The 23,613-nt window shown below is 42.0% G+C and overlaps 1 pseudogene; it reads right to left on the reverse strand.

Moving 5' to 3' along the window:
- Positions 1-14,347: 14,347 nt before the first annotated feature.
- On the reverse strand, positions 14,348-17,401 carry LOC147622553 (uncharacterized; annotated as a pseudogene).
- Between the last annotated feature and the right edge of the window lie 6,212 nt (positions 17,402-23,613).

Here is a 23,613-nt window from a genome sequence, read left to right on the forward strand (position 1 = left end):
CTCATAGACTTCTTTACATGAAAGTAAAGCTTGAGCCAATTCTCTTTAGACCATAGAGGCTAAGATCTCCATAACCCAAAGGCACTTGGCGGCTCTCTACCTTGTATTCTTCCCGTTCCCAAGGATCTCAAGGCTCTCAACCAAGAGTTTCTACGGGGAAAATGAATAAGATGGTGAGGAAATCGGGTAGGAGCATGAGTAGAGTGTACTCCATAGCTATGCTTAGGTTCCATAGCTATGCTTAGGTTCCTTAATACAAGATGGTCTCTGTTAATCCGATCAAATGACCTCTGTACTTTTCGAATCAGACTTTGACCTTATCTACAAAATTATAGGTCTCAAAATCAGGTTTCTATTGATAAAAGAAGTTTTGGATTCCTACCACCTATGAGCAAGTTATGACCATTTTAGTACAGACTACTTTTTTCCCCTTTTCAGAAATAGCAGTTTTGACAAAAAAAATTACCATGGGGAGAGATTTGGGGTTTGGAAAGAGGGGCCCCTTTTGGGCCCTTGGAATGTGGTCAAAGGTGTCCCTTGGGCTAGGGGAAGGCTCTGATACCTTAACCCCTTGCTCCCTTGCCCGTACAGGCTCCCGTTTTCCCTATCGTAAGCAGTAAATTGTCGTTCTAGGTCCATCGGGTGCCCGTTTGAGCCCCGTAAATCATGTTGAGATCTTGGAGAAATTATCCATGCACTTATGAAGTAGCATTCACATTCTGACACTTCTCTGTCCATGAAAGTACTTCCTGGCATGTCTCCCTGTCTTCCGGAGATGTGCTTTCTTGTGCTTTCTCTCTCTAGAATTATTGTTTAAGAGAGGAAAAGTTCTTGTAAAAGCATAGTGAATTAATATTTATCTTTTAGTACTTAGTTTTTCATGAATACAATTCCATTCATGTTCCATGGTCCTTATATATGCTTTCATGTGCTTTCTCTCTCTAGAATGTCCACTTTTTAGAGAGAGAAAGGCCTTGGTAAAGCCTAAAAGACATCAAAATTAAATTTTGATGACATACCCCTCCCTTGAAATCATAGTCGCCCTCAAATATGCTTACATCAAGTGGATGGAAGCCTCTTTTCTGCTTGGGATCCACATTTAAGCGAGAATACTTTTTCCAAAACTAGATGGCAAGTCTAGTAGGTGTTTAGGTGACGTAGTCATCGCTAAACTATTCCTTGAACATTGGTGTACACATAAAACATTTCAATGCACGTTAAATAATAAGAGAAATAAGTAAAGTATTGCATTAAATCATTAAACAATTTTATACATCGATGTCTTAGCTTACATCTAAGCCTTGGCTTAGCTTTCGTTTAAGCCTTGAAGGAACTTGTAATCTTACTGGGGTTCCTACATCCGTTTAGCATCTTCAAGTGGATAATTCCTAAACTTAATCAAATACCTACATATTACCTTTCCACTTTGTAGGACGTTGTCTTTATGCCTAAGTATTACCTCAGGCTGTAGGATCTCCTCTTGTTCATCAAATTCAAGAGGATCCTCTTCAATGGGTTCCACTGGTTGAATGGCTTCAATAGACTCACATGAAAGGCATTGTGTATATGCCAATGATCAGGGAGCTTGAGTCTATAAGCTGTGGTTTCATTGATTCTTTGCAGAATCTGAAACAGGCCATAGTACCTCTTTGTGAGTTTTACATAGAACTTTTGTTCTTGCCGATTCTTGCCGATCTTTTGCCTTAACTGGGCCTTGGGGAATTTAAGCAAAACCCAATCATTCTCTTTAAACTCTAAAGGCCTTCTATGTTTATCTGCATCTCACTTTTGCTTTTGTTGTGACAGCCTCTTTTATCTTTTGAAAGGTTATCTTAATGTCACGAACACATTCATCAGCTGCAAATAATTTTTGATGCATTTTCAAGATAGGTGGAGGCTTGGGATGACCTTCAATTATCTCGAAAGGAGCCTTGCTCGTGGAAGTATGCACCGTGTTATTGTATGCAAATTCCACTAAAGGTAAGTACTTTTCCCATTGATTTCTTTGATCCTTCTCACGTACATAACTTTTGAGAAGATCAAGTACTGTCAAGTTAGAGATTTCACTTTGCCCATCCGTTTGAGGGTGATAGGCCAAAGAGAAATCTAGACGAGTGCCCATATTTTCAAATAGTCCTCTCCAAAAGAGACTTGTCATTCTTGGGTAATATGGGAAATGAACAAAGTAATCTGTGAGAACTCAAAAGTCAAACTTAAAAATGAGGCATTTTTCTCTCTCCTCCCATCCTATTTATCCACCTTGCCACCTCATCGAAGCTTTTGGGTAGTGGTCGTTCCCACGCGCGCTTTCCTTGGGAACTTCTGACCCCACCTTTGTGCTCTGAAACCTGACTGTGGCGCGTGAATAGCCCCGAGCTAGACCCCTGGCATCGACCTTGGTCCCTTGCCTCTAATCCGGCTCCTTGGCAGCTGGCCAGTAAACATCTAACATTCTCTCCCCCTTCAAAGATCATCGTCCTCGATGATCAGATCTGGGAAGTGTTTTTGTACAAAGGTTGCGGATTCCTAAGTGGCATCCGTAAGTGGTAAACCCTTCAGGCAACTAGATATTCTCATAGAATACAGTTTCTACGTCGTTTCTCTCTCCTATCTAGTATCTTGTCTGGACCTTGGTCAATCGTTTCTTGTTCATGTAGTGAAACCATTCCATCTATCAAATTATCATCTTTAGATATAAATCTTTTTAGTTTACTAACATGGAACACTGGATGAACACGACAGTGTGGAGGTAATTCCAATTGATAAGCAACTTCACTAAGCTTTTTCAAAATCTTCCAAGGTTCGCAATACCTTGGTGAAAGCTTATGGCATTTACCAGTGGATAAAGAGGTTGATTTTGAAGGAACCAAGAGAAACACTCTGTCACCTTCCTCAAAAGTTCTTAGTGACCTTTTCTTGTCCGCATAGAACTTAGCTCTATGAGCAGCTTGTTGAAGTTTGAGTCTAGCCATGTCCAACATCTGTTGCATCTTGGCTAAAAATTTTGCTGCACTAGGGCATTTTTGTGAAGTACCTATAGTACCAGATGCTAACAGGGATTTACCATAATTTATTTCAAAAGGTGAAAGACCAATCACCTTATGAGGTCTATTATTGTAAGCAAATTCTAGAAGAGGTAAATATTTGTCCCAATCTATTTGCCTGTCTGATACATAGGCTCTTAGCATATCTTCGAGTACTTGGTTGACCCTTTCTGTTTGACCATCAGTCTGTGGTGGGTGGTCACCGCTACTCATATTAAGAGACACATTAAGTCTACCAAAGACATGTCTCCAAAAATAACCTGTAAATATTTTATCCCTATCAGATATAATGGATGTAGGTAGTCCATGTAATCTGAAGATATTCTCGATAAACAAATCAGCAACCTGTGGAGCTTCGACCACAGTTTCTACTGTAGGAATTGAAAAGAATGAGGATACAAGAGAGCTACACAAGACAAGCACGATACAGAGAGCGATGGAAAGCTTCTTCTTCTTCTTCACACAGAAAAGAGAGTACAAAATGACTAAGTGCTAAAACTGAAAATAGCACATATGTACATGCGGTCACTAAGTGTGAACTCGCTAGAAGCATACTAGGCTCACACTATAAGTGTAGTCCAGATGTAGAATCACTAGCAGAGATCCTCCATGTTGGTCACCTAACGTGCCAGTGAGTAGATGTCGTAAGCGGTTAAGACCCGTAGTGGATGCCAGCTCAAGATGTAGAGCTCAACATCTCAGCACTCCCCCTCGAGCTCTGCATGTCGCAGAGTCCAAGCATAGTCCAGAAACGTCGAAGCTTCTTAGCTCCGAGGGCCTTGGTAAAGATATCCACTATCTGCTCCTTTGTGCTGACGTAGACCAAGTCGATGTCACCCGCCAACACTCGATCTCGAACGTAGTGGTAATGGACCTCTATGTGTTTGGTCCTGGCATGGAACACTGGGTTCCTAGCCAACTGTATGCTGCTAAGGTTGTCGCAATGGATGACAACCTTCTGGTCGACCTGCACTCCCAAGTCCTCAAGTATGTGTCGCAATGGATGACAACCTGCTGGTCCACCTGCACTCCCAAGTCCTCAAGCTACCTCGCATGCCGCAATTGCTGCACGTCTGTACTCAGCCTCTGTGCTCGACAAAGCAACCGTAGGCTGCTTTTTGCTTCTGCAAGTAACAACAGCCCCCAAAAGAGAACATGAAGCCACTCGTAGACCTCTTATCAGCAATGCTACCTGGCCAATCTGCATCTGTACACCCATACAATGCTAATGGCGCATCTGCTGCATAGAAGAACAGCTCGGACACCCACTTGGAGTGCACCGATAGTAGAAGAAGTAGCTTACGAGATAGACTCTAACCTAAGCATGGCCTCTACATCCACAGCAAACACTGCAAATCACGGAGTGGAGTTGGAGTACAACCAACAGATACTCTATGAGAGAGAGAATCTGCATGCAGCTAAGATTTACAAGGACCAAACAGACCAGTACTTGGTGAAGGTTGAGGACCATCAAACAGCGTTTGATCGAGCGCCCTGGGTGAATTACCAAGGAGATCGCTACATGGGGAGAGATGGGGCCATGTACCTCATCATTGATGATCCGGAAATAGTAGATTACTTAGGGAACGTTACGACAGTGGTAGACCCATTGAGGCCTGAAGGACCGCCAACCTTAACCCCTACTGGATATAAGCTAGTGAATTCTATATGGACTCAAAGAGTTCCCATAGATGACACCACAAGGGCTGTTTACAAGAGGGAGGATACGGGAACCGAGTTTTTCTATGTACGAGATAATCCTCCCGAGTACAGTCTAGAAGCTGACAAAGCCTTGTATGTCTACGTGCAAACTTCTATGACAGAGGGAGGAATGCCGACGATATTCTTAGATAAGTTTGGCTTGGAATGGTCACTCCTCCTTGAGAGTGAAGTAGGTGGGATCACATCCATGGGTAATCCAATCTCTAGGTTTGGGGGCGTAGGAATCGGAACTCCAGGGGTGGGTTTTAGAACCCCTCCTAGCATCCTAAGACCAACCTATAGCGGATCATCCATGCCATTGCCAAGGCCTAAGTCAAGACCAGCAGTGAATGGACCAGGAGTGTCATACTCTAGTGGGTTTGCAAGACCAAGTGTACCACCAGGGTTTAGACCATTGGGATCGGTAAACATGCAGGCCATGAGTGGTCATCCGCCGGCCAGTAGAGGGCCAACAAGACCACTTTCAACATCACTATTCCATGCACCTTTGGGATCTACTGGGTTCAGGCCAGGTGGATTGCCATGGGAGACACCGCGCAGCAAAGTAAGACCATCATATTTTCAAAAGTGGGTTAAGAAGTTCAGTGGAGCAGGGGACCCTTATGACCACCTAGCTTCATTCAAACAGATAGCTAGAGCAGAAGAGGTCACTAATCTTCATACTTTGGTAGAAGGTTTTGGGTTAACCTTAGAAGGGAAGGCCTTATCGTGGTTTCAGACTTTAGATCCGAGTGCCTTTTAAGATTTTAATGCTCTAGAAAAGGATTTCGTTGGAGCCTTCACGAAAACAGGAATCAAAAATAGTGTGAGTGCATTGCTGTATGAATTTAAACAGGGAGAAAAGGAGTCTGTGAGGGATTGCGCTAACAGATTACGCCAATACATCTCTAGATGTCCAGAGGGAGAAATGCCGGGACCAGAGAAATTAGTCTCTATCTTCTTAGAAGGACTAACGAACAAATCCTTGCATGCAAGCCTCTATGGCAAGAAACACACCGTCTTGAATGATTGCATCTACGATGCTATAGACATGGATGACAATTGCGACATCTATGGAAAAGACAAGCCTCTTACTTTTTTAGATGCATCAAGTGCAAAGAGTCCCCTAGAGAATGATAAGACCAAGCCTAGAGATGCTGAGGCTATTGCAGAGATGGTCATGCGAAAAATGAACCAAGTTTTTCGATCACCTCAAAGGCAATATAGATGTGAACTTTGCGGAGGAGACCACCCTACATCGCAGTGCTTGCCTAGGCAAAGTACGCAAAACGTAAAACCTCCAAGGGCAGACAAGTGGTGTGATTTCGAGCAAAAGTGGACAAATCATGAGTCCCAAGAATGTTATCATCGCAATAGGTACTTGAGAGAACAGGGAATGGTTCAACAACCAATGGGAGCACCTCAACCCCAGTACTACCAAAGAATAGGAAATCCAAGATTTGTAGCACCACGAGTGGAAAGAGTGCAACCTGTTCTAGGAAATCAGCCACCCTTGCTAGGAAAGGCTCCTGTGAGATTCCTGTTACCCGACGAGACAATATCTGATGGGGCCATGGTTTCAGTCAGCCGATACTATGATGAGGAAAGAGGAATCACGACTAGTGAGTTCACTACGTTGAGTCCTCCTGACATGCCATCGGTAGTATCTGAGGGTAGTTATCAAATGGACCTTAGCACATTGTGGTTTATAGCCAATGGGGGAGTTGGACAAATGAGACCAGGGCCAATACCTAGACCGTGTAGACCGGCACCTACAGGCACCCCTCAAGGACCGGACTTTAAGTGCGAAAAGGATCCCTCGATAAGAGATTGTCCTCTTCCCAAAGGGGAAAATCCGATAACATCTACTCTACCACCATTGGTAAGGCATTATGCTGACTGCGGATACAAACATGTCGTACAAGACTGTCCAATGAGACCAAAAGGCATTGAAGCGATACCATCCACGAGTGCACCTAGTTCATCAGAATCTGAAAAGATTTCATCTGAATCTGAAAATATTGTTCCTATAAAGGTCATCACTAGAGCTCAAGCACAAGCTAAGCTTAAAGATAAAGATGAAAAGAAAGAAAACCCTAGTCAGATGAAAACCCCCAGCGAGAACTCCAAAAGTGCCAAAAACAGCTGGAAAGCTAGAAGGGAAAGACGGGCTGCGAGCAAGAAACGAAAAGCTGAGCAAAACGGAAAGGAAACTAAAGAGAAACCAGTAAAACCAACAAACGAAAAGGGAAACACAAACAAAGAAACGAATCCTCTAAAAGAGAAAGAAAATCAAATACGAGGGGAAGCGGGTTCAGTTCTAGCGGAGAAGCTCTTCGAGCCACTTGACGCCATGTTAAAGGCTTACGAAGCTAGACTGAAGCCCCTTGAGACTATGGAGGAACGATGGAAGAACTACCCTGACCCTGCTCAAGAGTCCAGGCAACTGGAAATCTATAGAAAACTGGTTGAGGCAGTTCAAGACATCGAAGAACAACAAAAAACAAACAAGCTTCTAGAATCTGAAATTCAAAAGAGAAATGAGACAGCTCATAACGACAAATTGTCTGTCATTCTAGAAGAAGAAAAAAACAAAACAGGACACATAGGGGGAGAGGTAAAGAAAAGCGAACCAATCTTGATACCTAACACTAGTGTTCCCGAGGTAGATGAAGAATGGGCAAATCAACTATGGGAAGCAGTGAAACATACTCAACCGGATGCTCACTCTCGAGAAGAACCACCACTTGATGAGATTGATTTCGATCAGAAGACTTTAGAGCTTGCGCTGCGATCGGAGTACGGTGATGCAGGGTCCGAGAAATCTGAAGATAGCAAAGCTGAAACCTTCAAGACGTTGCCTTCTTATCAAGGTGACTATGAGGCTAGATCGGACATAAAAAGACTCCCAACAGTCAAGAACCAACAGCCACCTATCATGGATTTGGTCAATCTTTCCGCCTTAATGTCAGCTCCAATTAAAATCACGCTGCCATTAGCTGATGTGTTGAAAGTTAAGCCGGAGTTGTGGAAAGATGTGGGCAAAACGTTGAAGAGATTAGGAGTGGAAATCCCTATCTCAGAAACCATCTTAGCTTGGCAAGCTGAAAAAGAAACTAAGAAAGTGTATCAACCAGTCCCAATAAACAAAGTTGGAGAATACTATGAAGGGGACAATGATAACACTACAATCCCAGTTGAGTACGCGGGGAAAAGTTCGGTAGCCATCCTAGACAGTGGGGCAGGCATTGCCATAGCCACAAAGAAAATTTGGAAAAACTGGGGAAAACCGGCTCTTCGCAAAACTCGCATGAAGTTACAATTAGCGGACGGATACGAAGAGAGACCTATAGGACTGCTTGAAAAAGTGGTAGTCACATCGTGTGGGGTCGAATACGAGCAGACTTTTGCGGTAGTGGATTTTGGTTTAAATCCTAACTATGACATCATTCTCGGGAGACCATTCATGCGTCAACTAAAGATGATTCAAGATTGGGGTTTTAACTATATCTATCTGCGGAAGGAGGATGCAATTACGCGGATAAACCTCACAGATCACTCCTACAGAGACGTGGCAAGAACCCCTATAGAAGATTTTGAGTCTGCAACAACTGCAATTGAAAAGTCTACGAGACACTCAAGAGAAAGCTTTGAAACTCAACTATGGATGTGTGGAGCTTCTGAGTGTGGAAGCCTTGAGAAAGAGATGTGCGAAAAGGATAGAGATGGGGATGACGAAGCATACATTCCTGAACCTTTTCCTGAAGCCAAGTTACAACCAGATGGATGGTATGAAGTATTGGCTACTGTGGATGTGTGTGTGAATGAAGTAACCCCAACTGTCTTCTGTGACGAAGAGGGCTACAACTTAACACCTTTCCACATGATCAGGGTAATCACCAACATCGCTGAAAACATGGAAGAAAGCAAGGATCAGGCACATAAATGTAAAATCCGAGAAGTTCTTAAACGGACAGAAGTTCAAAGAATCTGCCAACAAAATGGAGAGATAGAAGAGGATCCGGATTGCCTAAGACCCTACATTTGTGTAGAGATAGGTGATACACGGATAGCACATTGTGCTTTGATAGATTCAGGAGCAGATATAAACTCTATAAGCTACGACACTTGGGACAGCATTGGTCAGCCACCACTAACACAATCTAAAATGAGGGTTGGAACCTTTGCTGGAGATCATTCCTCTGTAGAAGGATTAATAGAGTTACCTCTTTTCATTGGCAGTAGTAATTCTAATCTGGTGCACAAGTTTTATGTCATGAAGCCAGGTACAATGCTCACGCCAGTGATCTTAGGTCAACCATGGCAACGAAAATACAATTGTAGACCTGATTGGAAGCGAGAGGGAGTCTTATTCACGATGGAAAATACAGATGCATTTGAACCGTTCCTCAGCAAAGAATGTTATCAAGATACGGAGTCCGATGCATCAGCTGTTGAAGAACCATTTCGAACACTTCCACAAAGACAGCAACAACCTCAACAAGCCGAGTTGGTGCGGTAAAAGGTGAACATGTTCAAGAAAAGAAGCCTCTTGTACATCAAAGAAAAGTGAACTCCTGGAGGCCCAACAGTTATCAAACATGGGTTCCAAAGAAGCTGATACAAGCTCAGAGGGACAAAAAATTCATATGGGTTCCAAAAAAGAAGTGCACTACTCAATCGCAAATTCCTAAACAAGCGAGTAGTACCACAGGTCGCAAAAGAAAATCAAAGGTCAAGAAAAAGCCATTACAGACTTCAAATTATGTGCCTACAGCTCTTTACAGCATACGATGGATCCCAAAGAAGACTTTACAAGCACAAGGATATTATGAAGGAGCAAGGTATATATGGCTTCCTAAGCAATGCAAAACTTCTTCAATCCTATCCACACAGGTACAGGTATCAATGCCGAAGAAAGAAAAAGTTACAGGTCCGCAATGGAAACCAAAGGCTTCAAGCACTACACTACCGAAAGCATTGCCAAAAATGAATAAGCCATTACAATCGCTTTCCATGGACAAACCAAAGCAAAAGACTACAAGGCAAGAAAAAGGGAAATGGGTGCCAAAGACTAGGTCTATTCTAATGCACACTCTAACGGTAACAAAGCTGGCATCCAAATTCTCCTCCACAGATGCAACCAATGATAATACACCAACAAGTCAACAAGCTAGTAGCCCAAGCTACAAGCTCACAAGTAAAGCTTCACAGTTTGCATCTAACATGTTTGGGTACAATCGGCTAGACATTTTGCGCAAACTAGAGGACATTTTTGCTCCCAGAGCAGAAAACGACAACAAACACTAGCCTCGCCAGCAAAAGCCCTTGGACCATAATTGCTCCAAGACCCTCTTCTTTTGCACCGCATATTGTTACCCATGCATAGATATTCAACGCATATAGGGCCACATTACATGGCCATGCATAGACACTGTTCTTTTCCCATGCACAAGACCACAAGAGCGGCAACACAATACATTATCTCACCCAAGTACTTCAACTATTAGTGCCCGAGGATGGACACCACTTTAGGTTTGGGGGAGGCACTTTAATCATCTGAGGGTTCTGGCAAGAAGAAAGATACTAGTTTTCATTCTCATGAGATAGCCCAATTTTAGAATTTTAGAATTTTTGACTCTGAAAGCACTAGATCTCATCTAGCAAACCAAGAAAATTCACGGTACAGGGCCATAGGAGATGTTAATGACATGCAGGGGATGCAGCCCTGTGGTAAGAACATCAAAATCAGCTAACAATAGAAAAAGCATGAGAGTCGCGACTCTCATGAAAATGGGCTTCTGGGCATGCAATGGATGATTGGAGCATACAGTTTTATTCCTTGCATCACAAAAAGTCTACCTAGCAGTCTAGATGCATAATTGACTTGTTCAGGTACAGGAGATGGCCAAAATATAGCTGCCAGCAGGACTGAAAAGTGCTAAAAAGTGATACCACCAAGTCAGGAAAGTCACAACTTCAAGCTGGAAACATACCTTTCCGATCGAGCAGCTGCATTTAATTTGCATGAGAACTTCATGTGTGATGACCTACGGGTTATGAATGATAGCTGATCTACAATCAAAGAAAGAGCACAAAAACTACAAGCACTACTCATGGTAAGAGCTCTTTCCAATAAAGTCAAGTCGCCACCAACGAATAAATGTGTTGGTAGGCATAAGAGTCAAGAGTCGGGCAGCCAAGCCGATAAATGAGCAAGGCGTCAGTCCCAAAGCTTCAAGTCATATCTACTCTGTGAATATAGTTTGCATGCGATTAAAACTTACTTCTTTTTCTTCATTTGGTATGCAACTATGCTCAAGCTGGAGAGTTGAGCTAATACGTGTGTCGCTAATGCTGGATGAGATGAGCATAAGTGTCAAAGTCTAAGTTACTTAAGTGTCGGTGGAGTGGCGGAGAGTCCTACACTCACGCACATGTGCACAGGTAAGGAGAGTGGAGAAACCTCGACGTCAAAAGCCCTTTTAGGAGTAATGATAGCTATTTGAGCGCTTCTTAGTGCTCTATGCGCTACATTTACCTCTAAAAGCACCCATCAAAACTCTTCTCACACACATCATACTATTTTGATTGCATATTCTGTGAATGCATTCTAGGGTGTCCCACCATTGGACACATGCATTAGGCACCTTTTTACTTCCACCCATGCACAGTCATCACATGAGTTACACTTTAAAGATAACTCCAGCAATAATAAATACTCACTAAGATCGAAAAGCCAGGGCACTTTTTCCCACTAGGTTTTTCCCCTCGGCCAAATCAGGCGTTCAGCGCTTACTTCTTTTTCTTTTCCTTTTTATTTTCTTAAAGACAATAAAGCTCAAGGGAGGTTGTCAACCACCATTCAACTAATTACAAGCAGAGAACATCAACACAACAAAGCCAAAGCAAAGCCTATGCCTTACAGAAGCAAAGCCCATGAATTGCACCCTATGCCTTACAGAAGCATACAAACGCAACAAGAAGACAACCAGTCATCTTTTCATTACGAACACTACTACCCTTGGACACAACATTGCCCGTGTCCAGGGAGACGGACACTGAAATAGGTTTGGGGGAGTGTTCCGGGATTTGCGGAACCAAGTGAAGATTGAAGATGTCAGCGGAAACGGTGTTCCGAAATGGCGGAATGGGGCGCAGATTGAAGACACGAGGCGCTTTTATTGAAGATGCTGCGGGAGCCCGGGAACATAATTTTTACACTTAGATCATTTAATTTCACCCTTTTTTATGTAAATGAGAGCATGTAATGTAAAAAGGGGCTTAGTGCTTCCAGTTTGTAAGTGAGATTTGAACCCACAACCTGTTTGGGAAGCCTAAGGTTCACTTAAGTGACTTATTGTAAAATAGAGTAAAATTATTATTGAAGATAAGTGGAAAACGTGCAGAAGCTTTTACCTCTTTGTGAAGGCAACTTCCCGCGCTCACTACGCACCCACTGTAATCGACATTGCTATTCCGTTGATTGCAATACAATCTACAGGTGTTTCTCTTCGCGTAGCTATCAATTTTCTTTGATTTAAGCTCTCTTTGTTTTCGAGATTAGCAAGCTTAATATTGTCATTGTGAGCTTAATTTGATGTTTTTGAGTTATGTGATGATGAAAGAGTAGTCTCTAGGTAATTGCTAAGTCATTTGCATGCTTAATTAGTAATTTCCCACAACTTTGTTAAGAGGGCTTAATCTCCTGATTAGCTTAATTACGATGTTTAATTAATTAAGTCTCATGTTTTAGCATTGCCGTAGTGTCCTTGTGAGTCTTGTGAAGCATTCCACGAGTGTGTATCTCGGATTTGGATGTGTATGCGTAGATGCCTAATCTTGCTTAGCTTTATGTTAAGCGTGATTAGTGATTAGTGATGTGTGTGTGTGACCTTATCACATAGAGCTTTGTGCATTGCATGTTTTAGCATTAGACTCCATAGAGATTGACAACCTCTATGCGCCTCCATGCCCTAATCGGGTTCCTTCCCTAGCATTGAACAAGAGTGTGTTAGTGCTTGAATAGCTATGCTATTAGACGTCCGGCGGCGATCCGCTAACAACCCTCGGTAATATTCCCGGTAATACCCCCGGTAATACCCTCGGTAAAACCCCCGGTATTAGGCCCGAAAAATTTGGGATTTAAAAAAAAACACTTTCAAAATTAAACATCATCCATATCACAATAGTTATCATCTTCTAGAAGATCTTGGTGAGCTTTAATATCAATAAAAATATCAAGTTCACCCATTTGCATGTCTACGCGGTGATGATGATCATATACATCACCATCATCATTAAGCATACTAGGATCTGCATTTGTGTCTATTTGATCATAATTAATGTCATTAATATTATTCTCTAGATCTTGGAGTACTGTCTCTATCTCATTGTCTTCATCTGCATCATCTGCATCTTCATCTAGTTGATGTTCATCTTCCACCTCTACTGATCCATTATAAGAAATATCATTGGCGGACCCGATAATTATATCTACGTGCTCGATGTTATTGTGATCTACTGAACAATGATCGATATCACTGGTATTTGCTTCCTCTTGCTCTTGAATAAGCTCGTGCTCCTCATATATTTGCTTGCTACGTGGAGCTACTTGAATGACATACCACCATGTTGGATTTGTTGGAACTGGTTGAAAAACGACATGTGAAAATTAACACATACTTGGAGTAATTAATAATTAGTACATATATTTAGTTAATTAGGATTTAAAACCATAAATATATTATATACAAATCTAATTAAAAGTTGGAGTACTAAACGTGCTCGCATGTCTCTGCAAGTACAAAGGTGTCACTTCTATTTGTCCATAGTTTTGTTGAGTCAATGGCAACAAAGCCTGAGCCATCTCTTCGAATTGTTGGGTTTTGCCCTGTTGTGGTCACCTTGAACCATTGCACATCAAGTAGAAACATATGGAAGCTTCTGTAGTCCACTTGAAAAACATTTTGTATCCTTCCACAATACTCTATCTTTGAAAGTTGCACCTCATCATTTTGCCTTGTAACTATCTCTTGATCAAATGATGCCATGACCCTCGAGTCAAATGTTTGTCTTTTGTGATTTATCCGATGCACTCAAAAATGTCGTTTGTGTGACCACAAAGCACCAAAAGATTCATATTTTCTACTACATCCTCTTGCAAACTCTTTCTCAATTTCTGTCACTGTCTCCCTGTTTAAAACTGCTTCTTGTAGTTTGTTATGCAACCAAGCAAGCCTCATAAATTTTGGTAGTTCTCTTAAACTTGGAGGATATTGGACGTTTGACATGTTTCTTTGGGCTCTTTTATACTCTTGTCTTTCATTGGAAATTCTATTCCTTTCTATCTCATATTCTTTCATCCACTTCTCCATGGCTGGATGATTTAGAATGCAAAACCTATTCACCTTTTCTTCTAGAATAAGATCCATTTTACGGTCAAGTCCCCTCCCTTGTAGCACCTCACCAATCATTCTGTCATCTTCTTTGTTGTGTCATAGTACAGACATAGATGGTTCTCTTTGTCCAAGGAATTCAGAGAGGTATACTAGGGACTCTTGAACCAACCAACCCTCTGCCATACTACCCTCTGGTCTTGCTCATTGACGCACAAATCCCTTCAAAGTTTTCATGAACCTTTCAAGGAAGAACATCCATCTACTATGGACAATTCCTGCAATTGCAACTTCATCCACTATATGAACCATGAGATGAACTTGTATTGTGAGGATACTTGTTGGGAAGTGCTTTTCAAGCATACAAACTGCTTCTGCTGCATTAATCCTATTCTCATCAATGCTACTTAGTGTGATCTCCTTTTGAGAAATCCACCTTACCAAACGGGATATTTTGTAAATTACTTCGCGAACCTCTGGTGTTGCCCAATTTCTTATTGAAGTTAGGAGAATATATTGCAAGAACTTGTGCCAGTCATGTGTCTTCAACCCACATAGTTTGTTATCCTTTGTGAATGCCCCCTTTAAGCAATGCATGTGTCCTATTGGTGTACAAAATTCGGCTATGACCTTCTTCACCCTCTTCTCCTTTTCTCTCGTCAACACCCAAGGTGCAGTTTGGAGTGTGACCGATTTATCTACCCCTATTAGAGGCCAATATGGTTGCATATGCAAGATCCGTGCATCTTTTAGATCACTTCGAGCTTTATTGTCGTCTCGAGCTCCAGCTAAGCGTTCCCATAGTATTTGCCCAACATTTTTGAAGATATGCATTGGATCTAGCAGGTTATTCACAAGAAGTCTCCTCCAATATGGCAACCTGTGGAAGATTGATAGTCGTTTCATTCCAAAAGAACTGGGACTCCCCCTCCATTCTCTATCCATGAGTTATATTGAGAGGAGGTTGTCCATGGTGTAGGTGGTTTTGCAAGACTACCCTCCCGCATGGGATGATTTGCAGGAAGAAATCTTGTATGATTCTCTTTTCTTAACACTAGTTTGGTACCAAAACAGGACACTTGAGTGTCCTTTTTTGGGGGTTGCGAAAAAAAATCAAACTCCTAATGTAGGCTTTAAAAACCAAAATGCTTCATTGGGCATGTAGAACATAACCCTATGCTTATGTAAAAAATGCTAAACATATAAAATGCCTTTTTATTTGGAAGTACATAAGCAACAAAGTAGCATATGTCTTGAAAATGAACATTTTTCAGGATTTTTCAGGATTTTTCCAAATATGCAAGCATCATTCTCTCAAAAAAAAATCCAATGATATCCGTAGCATTTTTCCCAAGATATTTTGATAGCATACATCAGTCCAAGGAGGTAGAAGTTCACCAAAAAAATCATTTTCCTTTCCTAGAATTTTTTCCAAAAAAGTTGTATAAAATCAGCAAAAGTAACGCGTATTATCAAAACTCAATCACGCCACTAAAAAAAATTGTAGCCCTATCAATGAGAATGTTGATTATTGGTTTTCATGCTTGAGATGAGATAAATAAGCCATAATTTGATGTGTATGACACTAACTTAGCCTCCACTTAAGTAGGTTCTTATCGCCTAGTTCTAAAAAAACTGTAAAAAACAAAAATACAAAATTTGATCATCTTTTTTCAAAAACTAATCATAACTATGCTTGCACAAGTAGTCTACACCTATAGTTACAACAAATAATGCACTTACACAGCTTTCCCCTTTGATGAAAATCAAAAGTAGGCTCATAATTAGACATTTTACGTATTAAAAATAGGTTGTGCAAAAGGCCATGTATGAGAAGAGGCCCACAAAGTGGCTCTAAAGTTTTGGAAAATTCAAAACAAAGTAGTATTTACCCTATATAACATGGGTGCACCTCAAGTTTTACATTATTAGCTTGCATATGGAAGGAGAAAAATTCATGCTCCACCTGTATAAAAAACGTCATTTCAATATTAGCGAGTCAAAAATTTATCCAATAATTATCGTTTGATGATTCCAAGATTTAGTTTACATCATGGGCTTTCCATCAAGCCAAGTTTCATGATCAAACTATGTCCCTTCTAAAAGTTATGTACAAATTACTACTATTTTGAAAACAGCAAAAATCATGCGTTTTATCAGCATGCGTCTAAGAAAATTAAAATATTGCCTTGCAAAAGCTAAGAAAAGTGCAATTTAAAAAATCTCAATTTTTTTGGGGGTCTTGAGGAACATCTGTGGATGTTAAGCATTTCAAAACTCTTAATAGATTGCCCACAAAAATTCAAGAAAAATGCTAATTTTCAGGACACTTTAGTGTCCTCAGGACACTTTAGTGTCCAATTACAGAACTAGTGTTAAGTGAGTTAGAGTATCGAGCATTGAGTGCTGGACCATATATAGGACAAGCATGATAGCCACTTGTTGCAAGGCCACTGGCCACATCAAAATGCCACGCAAGTTAACTGATCGTTACCCATTACGTCTTGACACGTCTATGACAGAAATACCATCCCAAAGGACTTTTAGCTCATCCACTAGCGGAGCCAAGTATATGTCCATGTTTCTAACCTTGCACTTCCCTGGCACAAGAAATGCAAGTAAAAGATGACCCTTTTTAATTGTTAGCCAAGGTGGAATATTATAGTTGACGCACACCACTGGCCATGTGCTCCAAGTAGTGGACCGTAAACCAAAAGGATTCACTCCTTCCATGGCAAGACCTAATCTAAGGTGGCGAGGTTCCTTCTTGAACTCTGGCCATTGTTGCTCAATATGCTGCCAAGCTGCACAATCAGCTGGAATGCGCATCACATTGTCAGTGGACCTATTTGTAGAGTGCCATGTCATTAGCTTTGCTATATCTGGACACTCGAACATATGCTTGATTCTAGGTAGTATAGGAAAGTGTCGAAGCACCTTTGTAGGTATTGTGGTGCCTGTAAGACCTTGACGATATCTGCTAGCTTGACACACATGATTCCATGTTGGCGTATTCCCCTCGAAATAGAATGCAATCGTTAGGACATGCGTGGATACTATTGTAATCCATTCCTATATCTGCTAAGATCTTCTTTGCCTCTTCCCTGCATGCCGGCATTGCATTTACAATGGTAGGATAGTTGACTTCATAAGTGAGAAGAGGGCACTAACACTCGCATTACTCCATCCATATATGGATTGCAAATTAAGCATTGACAAACAAGTTCGAAGGACTGTGGCACGAGAGCCTTCGAATAATGGAGTAGAGGCTAGAGATCCCAATCGTTGAATGCCCTCATCATCTTGTCGAACATCAATGGGATTTGGATTGGACTCATCATGCGGACTGGACTCTTCATTCATGTAGAAAGCCTCAATCATCTCCTCCATATCCTCATCATGTAAGGGACCATCCATGTTAGAGTCTCCATGTGTGGTTAAGGGCACACGCGTTACATCCTCCACGATATTATGTTGGTACATTTGCGAACGTGGTGGATATGATGGTAGTACCTGTGAGAAATCTACTGGTTCTTTGGAGGCGTATTGGCATATTTGATTCTCGATTACACTATCGTCCCGTTGCCCCCAATATTCTACATGCTCATTAGCTATTTGTCGTTAATGGATGACTGTTTGCTTGCATCGATTACATGGACACAAGATCCGGTCAGACATGTTAGCAGACTTGCTTATCGGATAATCCTGCCTATGACCCACTGATCACACCTGTACACAATAAAGATAAAATTAATACTTTAAATGGTTTCAAAGACACGCTCATATGTATGCTCCCCCTCTCTCTCCTTACACACTCATATGTATGCTCCCCCTCTCTCTCCTTACACGGTCATTAGGGAGCTCTTTGTCTTAGTCCAGGACCCGCCACGTGGAGGCGGCTCCCAATTGGGTCCCGTGGGACGAGATGGCACATATGCGGGATGGCGGGACGGCACATACGCGGGACGACGGGATGAGGGGATGGTAACGTGCGACGTCGGAGTGGGGGGCGAGATAGCACATAAGCGGGACGGCGGATGGCACATACGCGGGACGACGGGACGGTAACGCGCGACGTCGGAGTGCGAGACGAGACAACATATAAACGGGACGGCGGGACGGCACATACGCGGGACGGCAGAGTACGCAGGGGACCAGGGCTACGCGGGCATGAGGGGCACCTAGTACCCTTAAAGTAGCGGAGTACGCAGGGGACCAGGGCTACGCGGGCATGAGGGGCACCTAGTACCCTTAAATACCGGGTGGACCATGCTACTTTAGATAGAAATGCTGCGCGTCAAAAACTGCCCCGGTATCACCCCCGGTAAAACCCCCAAAAATTTTAAATTTCAAAATTTCTGGGGGTCTTACCGGGGGCCTGGGGAAATTGAGTAAAGCCCAATTTCTTTTGCGCGAGCTTATTCTTCTCTCTTGACCGCCTAGATCTGCAGGTATGTTTCACCCAACACACATACACACACCCACACACATGCGCATACACGTTTTCATCTCTCTCCTCCTTCTAATGCACGTGTTTGTTTTGGTTTTGTAGGTGTGTGTGCGTATACGATCTCAACGTCGCGACCTCCGACAGTGACATATCACTCATACGCCACTCTAATCAAAGAGGTAAGTGCCCGATCTCAACCCCTATTCTTTCAATTTCACACAAACACACACTATGCACACAATGTATACAAACACACACACACACACAATGCACGCGCACGCGCGCGCGCACACACACACACACACAATGCATTCATATGCACAATGTATACACACACACACACACAATGCATACGCATACACATACACATACACACACACAATGCGCGCACACACACACACAATGCGTAATGTATACATAAGCAATGCACACACAATGCTCACACACACACACACACACACACACACACACATTGTGTGTTCTTTTCTTTTCCTTTTTAATTATTAAAAGTATTATATCTTTTAGGGCCTTTTTAATTTTAAGAAAATTTGTAGTAGTTTAAATTTAATATTTTGTTTCTCTCTCTCTCTCTCTCTCTCTCTCTCTCTCTCTCTCTCTCTGGATCCACCTAAACAAGCAGATAGACCTTTTCTAAGGCTTTTTTAAGTACTAACTAAATGGTTTTATAATAAATCTATAAATAGTCTTTTAACTTATTTCTCTCTCTCTCTCTCTCTCCCCAACGGAAAACCAACATTATATATCTTGTTATTAAGGCTTTTTGGAAAATACAATTCTTTTTTATGTTCAAAATGAACGACGTCTCTCTCTCTCTCTCTCTCTCTCTCTCTCTCTCTCTCACTCACTCTCTCTCTCTATCTCTCTCCCACACGCGCACGCGTGCTTGTTGATTACACTGCAGCTGTTTGATAGTATTTTAAGCTTATCCTTTTCTCCTCGTGACCGACGAGATGCTGCCAGGCTCACGAAGTTCCTCTCTTTCTCTCTCTCTCTCTCTCTCCCTCCACATTTGGCAGCTGTCCCTTCTTTCATATGAACTATTAAGAGTGATGGTGGCTGGGGCCCTCTCTCCCATGTGCATAATTGATGGTAAAGAGAGACCCTCTCTTTCCTTCCCCTTGTGATACACACACTGCACAAACTGCCAGGCCGTAACCTTTATTGCTGCCCTTGTGGCCTCTCTCTCTCTCTCTCTCTCTCTCCTGCTGACTTAAGAATGCTCTCTCAATTTGTCTCTCTCCGTGATTGGCGTTGATTCACGCTGAATATAGCTGGCTCTCTCTCTTTCTCTCTCGCATACCTTCCATACCTTGCAGTACGCCCCTCTCTCCCCGTAAATGGCGGGCTAAGTTGCATTCTCTCTCTGTCTTGCTACACACACCTCTTGCTACACACACACACACACACACACACTATGTGCATTCTCTCTCTCTCTCTCTCTCTCTCTCTCTCTCTCTCTCTGTGTGTGCAGACAGCCAGCCGCCTCTCTCTCTCGCGGACTGACCTTACTCTTGATGCTTTGAATAAGCTCCTCTCTCTCTATTAACTGGCACTCTTGCTCCCTGTCTCTCTCTCGGGTTGCATCGTTTCCAGCCTGCTTGCTTGCATACAAGCTTATGACCTTGACACTGATCCTTCCTCATGAAGGCCATCTGACAGCTTTTCTATTGATTGGAAAAATAGGTTTTTATTATCACTTATATTCACATTTGTTGGATTAATATAGGCTACAATTTTAATAATTAGGATTTAATTTCATATTTTGCTTGAATCCATGAGCCATAGCTTTAGCTATATTCCTGTTCGCCTTAGCTGCCATAGTCTCTTCTATGGATTTAATTTAATTTACTTAAGATTTTCTGTGCTAGTTTTCTTGATAGCTTTCATGGCTACCTTATTTACCTTCTCTTTGCTGCAAGCCTTGCTTCCTGTGCCAGATCGCCATAGCCTATTCTTGGCCATGCTTTGTCTATGCTCTCCTGCGCACGTCCACTTCTCAAAAACACTACCACAAACACTAATGTTGCTCTCTCTCTCTCTCTCTCTTCTCTTTTATATCTTCCTTGCTAGCTTCTTTTTTTCATACAATTCTCTTTCTACCCATAGGTATCAAACCTTTACCTTATGATTTGACGTATGGTAAAGGTTATGGTTTTTTGAAGCTGAATGACTACTATTCTTGACCTTAATAAAAGGCTATATTTTTATTTTTACAAGTTATTTTAAAATGCTAGCCTTTTTTGTTAAAAAGGCTAGCAGTATCAACATAGTTTGAAGTTTTGAATCATTAATGCTAGCCTTTTTTGTTAAAAAGCAGTATCAACATAGTTTGAAGTTTTGAATCATTAATGCTAGCTAGTGTTTGATATACTTGTTTAGTCTTCAAGCTGTAATGTTCTGTTTCCAGTACGTCTCTAAGTTTTTATACTTGTCTTAGTAAGTACCTATTCTAAATTTAAGCTTGTGTACATTGGAATGATTTTACAGCTTAGAAATTGTTTAATTTTTTAGTACATGGACCACTATGATCATCTTGTAGTGATATTTTTTGTAAATTAGTGAAACCTATTTCTTTCACTAAGAGTTAAACTATGTTTTCGTGCAAAATTCCTTAGCTAGAGCAAACTATGTTTTATTGTTTAAGTTTTACATTATTTTCAAAGGTTTTTTATATGGCAAAGATCTTCATTTAAAAGTATCACATTACAGGTTATAAACTGAAGCTCCTTTTCCAAACCTACTAATTTCTGCCTGATTAAATGTACTTTAAGTTTAATTTTTTGAATACATCAAAGTTTATAGCACTTGTTATTCTAAAATTGTGAATTATGTATAGGTTCCACTCGTAATCTAGGTTTTTTCTTTTGGAATAGTTTTAAGATACCTTTCTCACTCCTCCAATTGTCATGCCTCCTTATAGTTATGGGGATTGCTATTATGAATCCTTTAGATCTTTTCTCATGTAATACATGCATTGTATATTCTTTCACCTTTTGAGGAAAGGGACTTTAAATTACATAGCCTATGGAGTTTAAAAATCTGATGTCTTGACCTTAGGAATTTCCTAAACTATTTAGCTAACATGCTTAGCACATTGGCTTTCAATGTCCTATAATTAGCTAGATTATTTTGATGGTGCTTCTCTAGTCATTAACTTACAAACAATACTCTAACTATTGTGGTTTTGATGGTGGTAACACTTGGTCCTAAATCATCTTAACCCTAGTATCTTTTGGCTTACTTTAATACTTTGGATTGATCATTACTAGACACTCTTTATGTTCTGGGCTTAGGAAACTAGGTTTCAAAATTGTTTCATTTTATGGGCTTATGCAAGGTGTTCAATTCTGTGACCTCGATAACAAGAGGGAGCATGCACTGACACCTGCATTCCCCTCTCATAAATGCTCGTTCTTACTTGGTTTGTGTTTGGGATGGCTGCAGGTAACAGCGTGCTCCCCTAAGCATTGGTCTCCTTGTAGCTGCCTTTCCCACCTCTAATTGTTTCTTATTGCTAACTGATCCTAACTCTTTATTAAGCAAAATCTTGTAATCATTCTCTAACTGCTCCTAACTCTCCCACTAATGCTCAAGTATGTCTTCTAATCAATTTTTTTATACAATGTATTTTTTATTCACTGGCTTTATATTTTTTTTGCTAGCCATCTCTGGCTAATTCTGGGACTATAGGGTAAACTGGGTCGAATAAGCTACACACACACACACACACACACACACAAACACACACACAATGCATACACACACACATAATGCATACACTAACACAATGCACACACACACAAAGCCTCAAGCCGCATGCGCATACAATGCTCACACGCATGCCACATACGCATACGCATACGCATCCGCATCCGCATTCGCATGCGCATACGCATCCGCATGTTGCATGTCGCATACGCATGCCGCATAGGAATACGCATACGCATGCCGCATGTACAGACACATACGTATATGCATGCCGCATACGCATGCCGCATACGCATACGTATACGCATACGCATATGCATACGCATATGCGTGCCGCATGCGCATACGCATGCCGCATGCGCATACGCATGCCGCATGCCGCATGCCCATGCGCATGCGCATGCGCGTGCGCGTACGCATACGCATACGCATACGTGTACGCATACGCATACACATACGCATACGCATACGCGTATTCATATGCATGTCGCGTACGCATTGCATACGCATACCGCATGCCCATACACATACGCATACGCATACCGTATCCGCATGTCGCATGCGCATCCGCATGCCGCATACGGATGCTGCATCTGCATGTCGCATGCGCATACGCATACGCATGTGCATGCCGCATACGCATACGCATGCGCATGTCGCATGCGCATGCGCATTCGCATGCGCATACGCATACCGCATGTTGCATACGCATGTCTCGTACACATACACATACGCATACGCATCCGCATGTAGCATGCCGCATACACATACGCATACGCATCCGCATACGCATACGCATACGCATCCGCATCCGCATACGCATGCCGCATGCGCATACGCATACCGCATGTCGCATGTCGCATGTCGCATACGCATCCGCATGTCGCATGTCGCATGCCGCATACGCATGTCGCATGTCGCATACGCATCCGCATCCGCATCCGCATTCGCATATCACATACGCATGCCGGATACGCATACGCATACGCATACGCATCCGCATCTGCATACGCATAAGCATCCGCATGTCGCATACGCATGCCGTATACACATCCTTCTACTGCGCATACGCATACAAATACGCATACGCATATGCATACGCATCCGAATGTCACATACGCATGATGCATACGTATACGCATGATGCACACGCATACAAATGATGTATATGCATACATCATGCATACGCATACGCATGATGCATACGCATACGCATGATGTATACGCATGATGCATACGCATACGCATACGCATACATGTGTAGCATATGCATACACATAGACACGCACAC

This window comes from Cibotium barometz, chromosome 28, assembly GCF_041138505.1.
Source record: "Cibotium barometz isolate CiBa-2024 chromosome 28, ASM4113850v1, whole genome shotgun sequence".
NCBI lineage: Eukaryota > Viridiplantae > Streptophyta > Polypodiopsida > Cyatheales > Cibotiaceae > Cibotium > Cibotium barometz.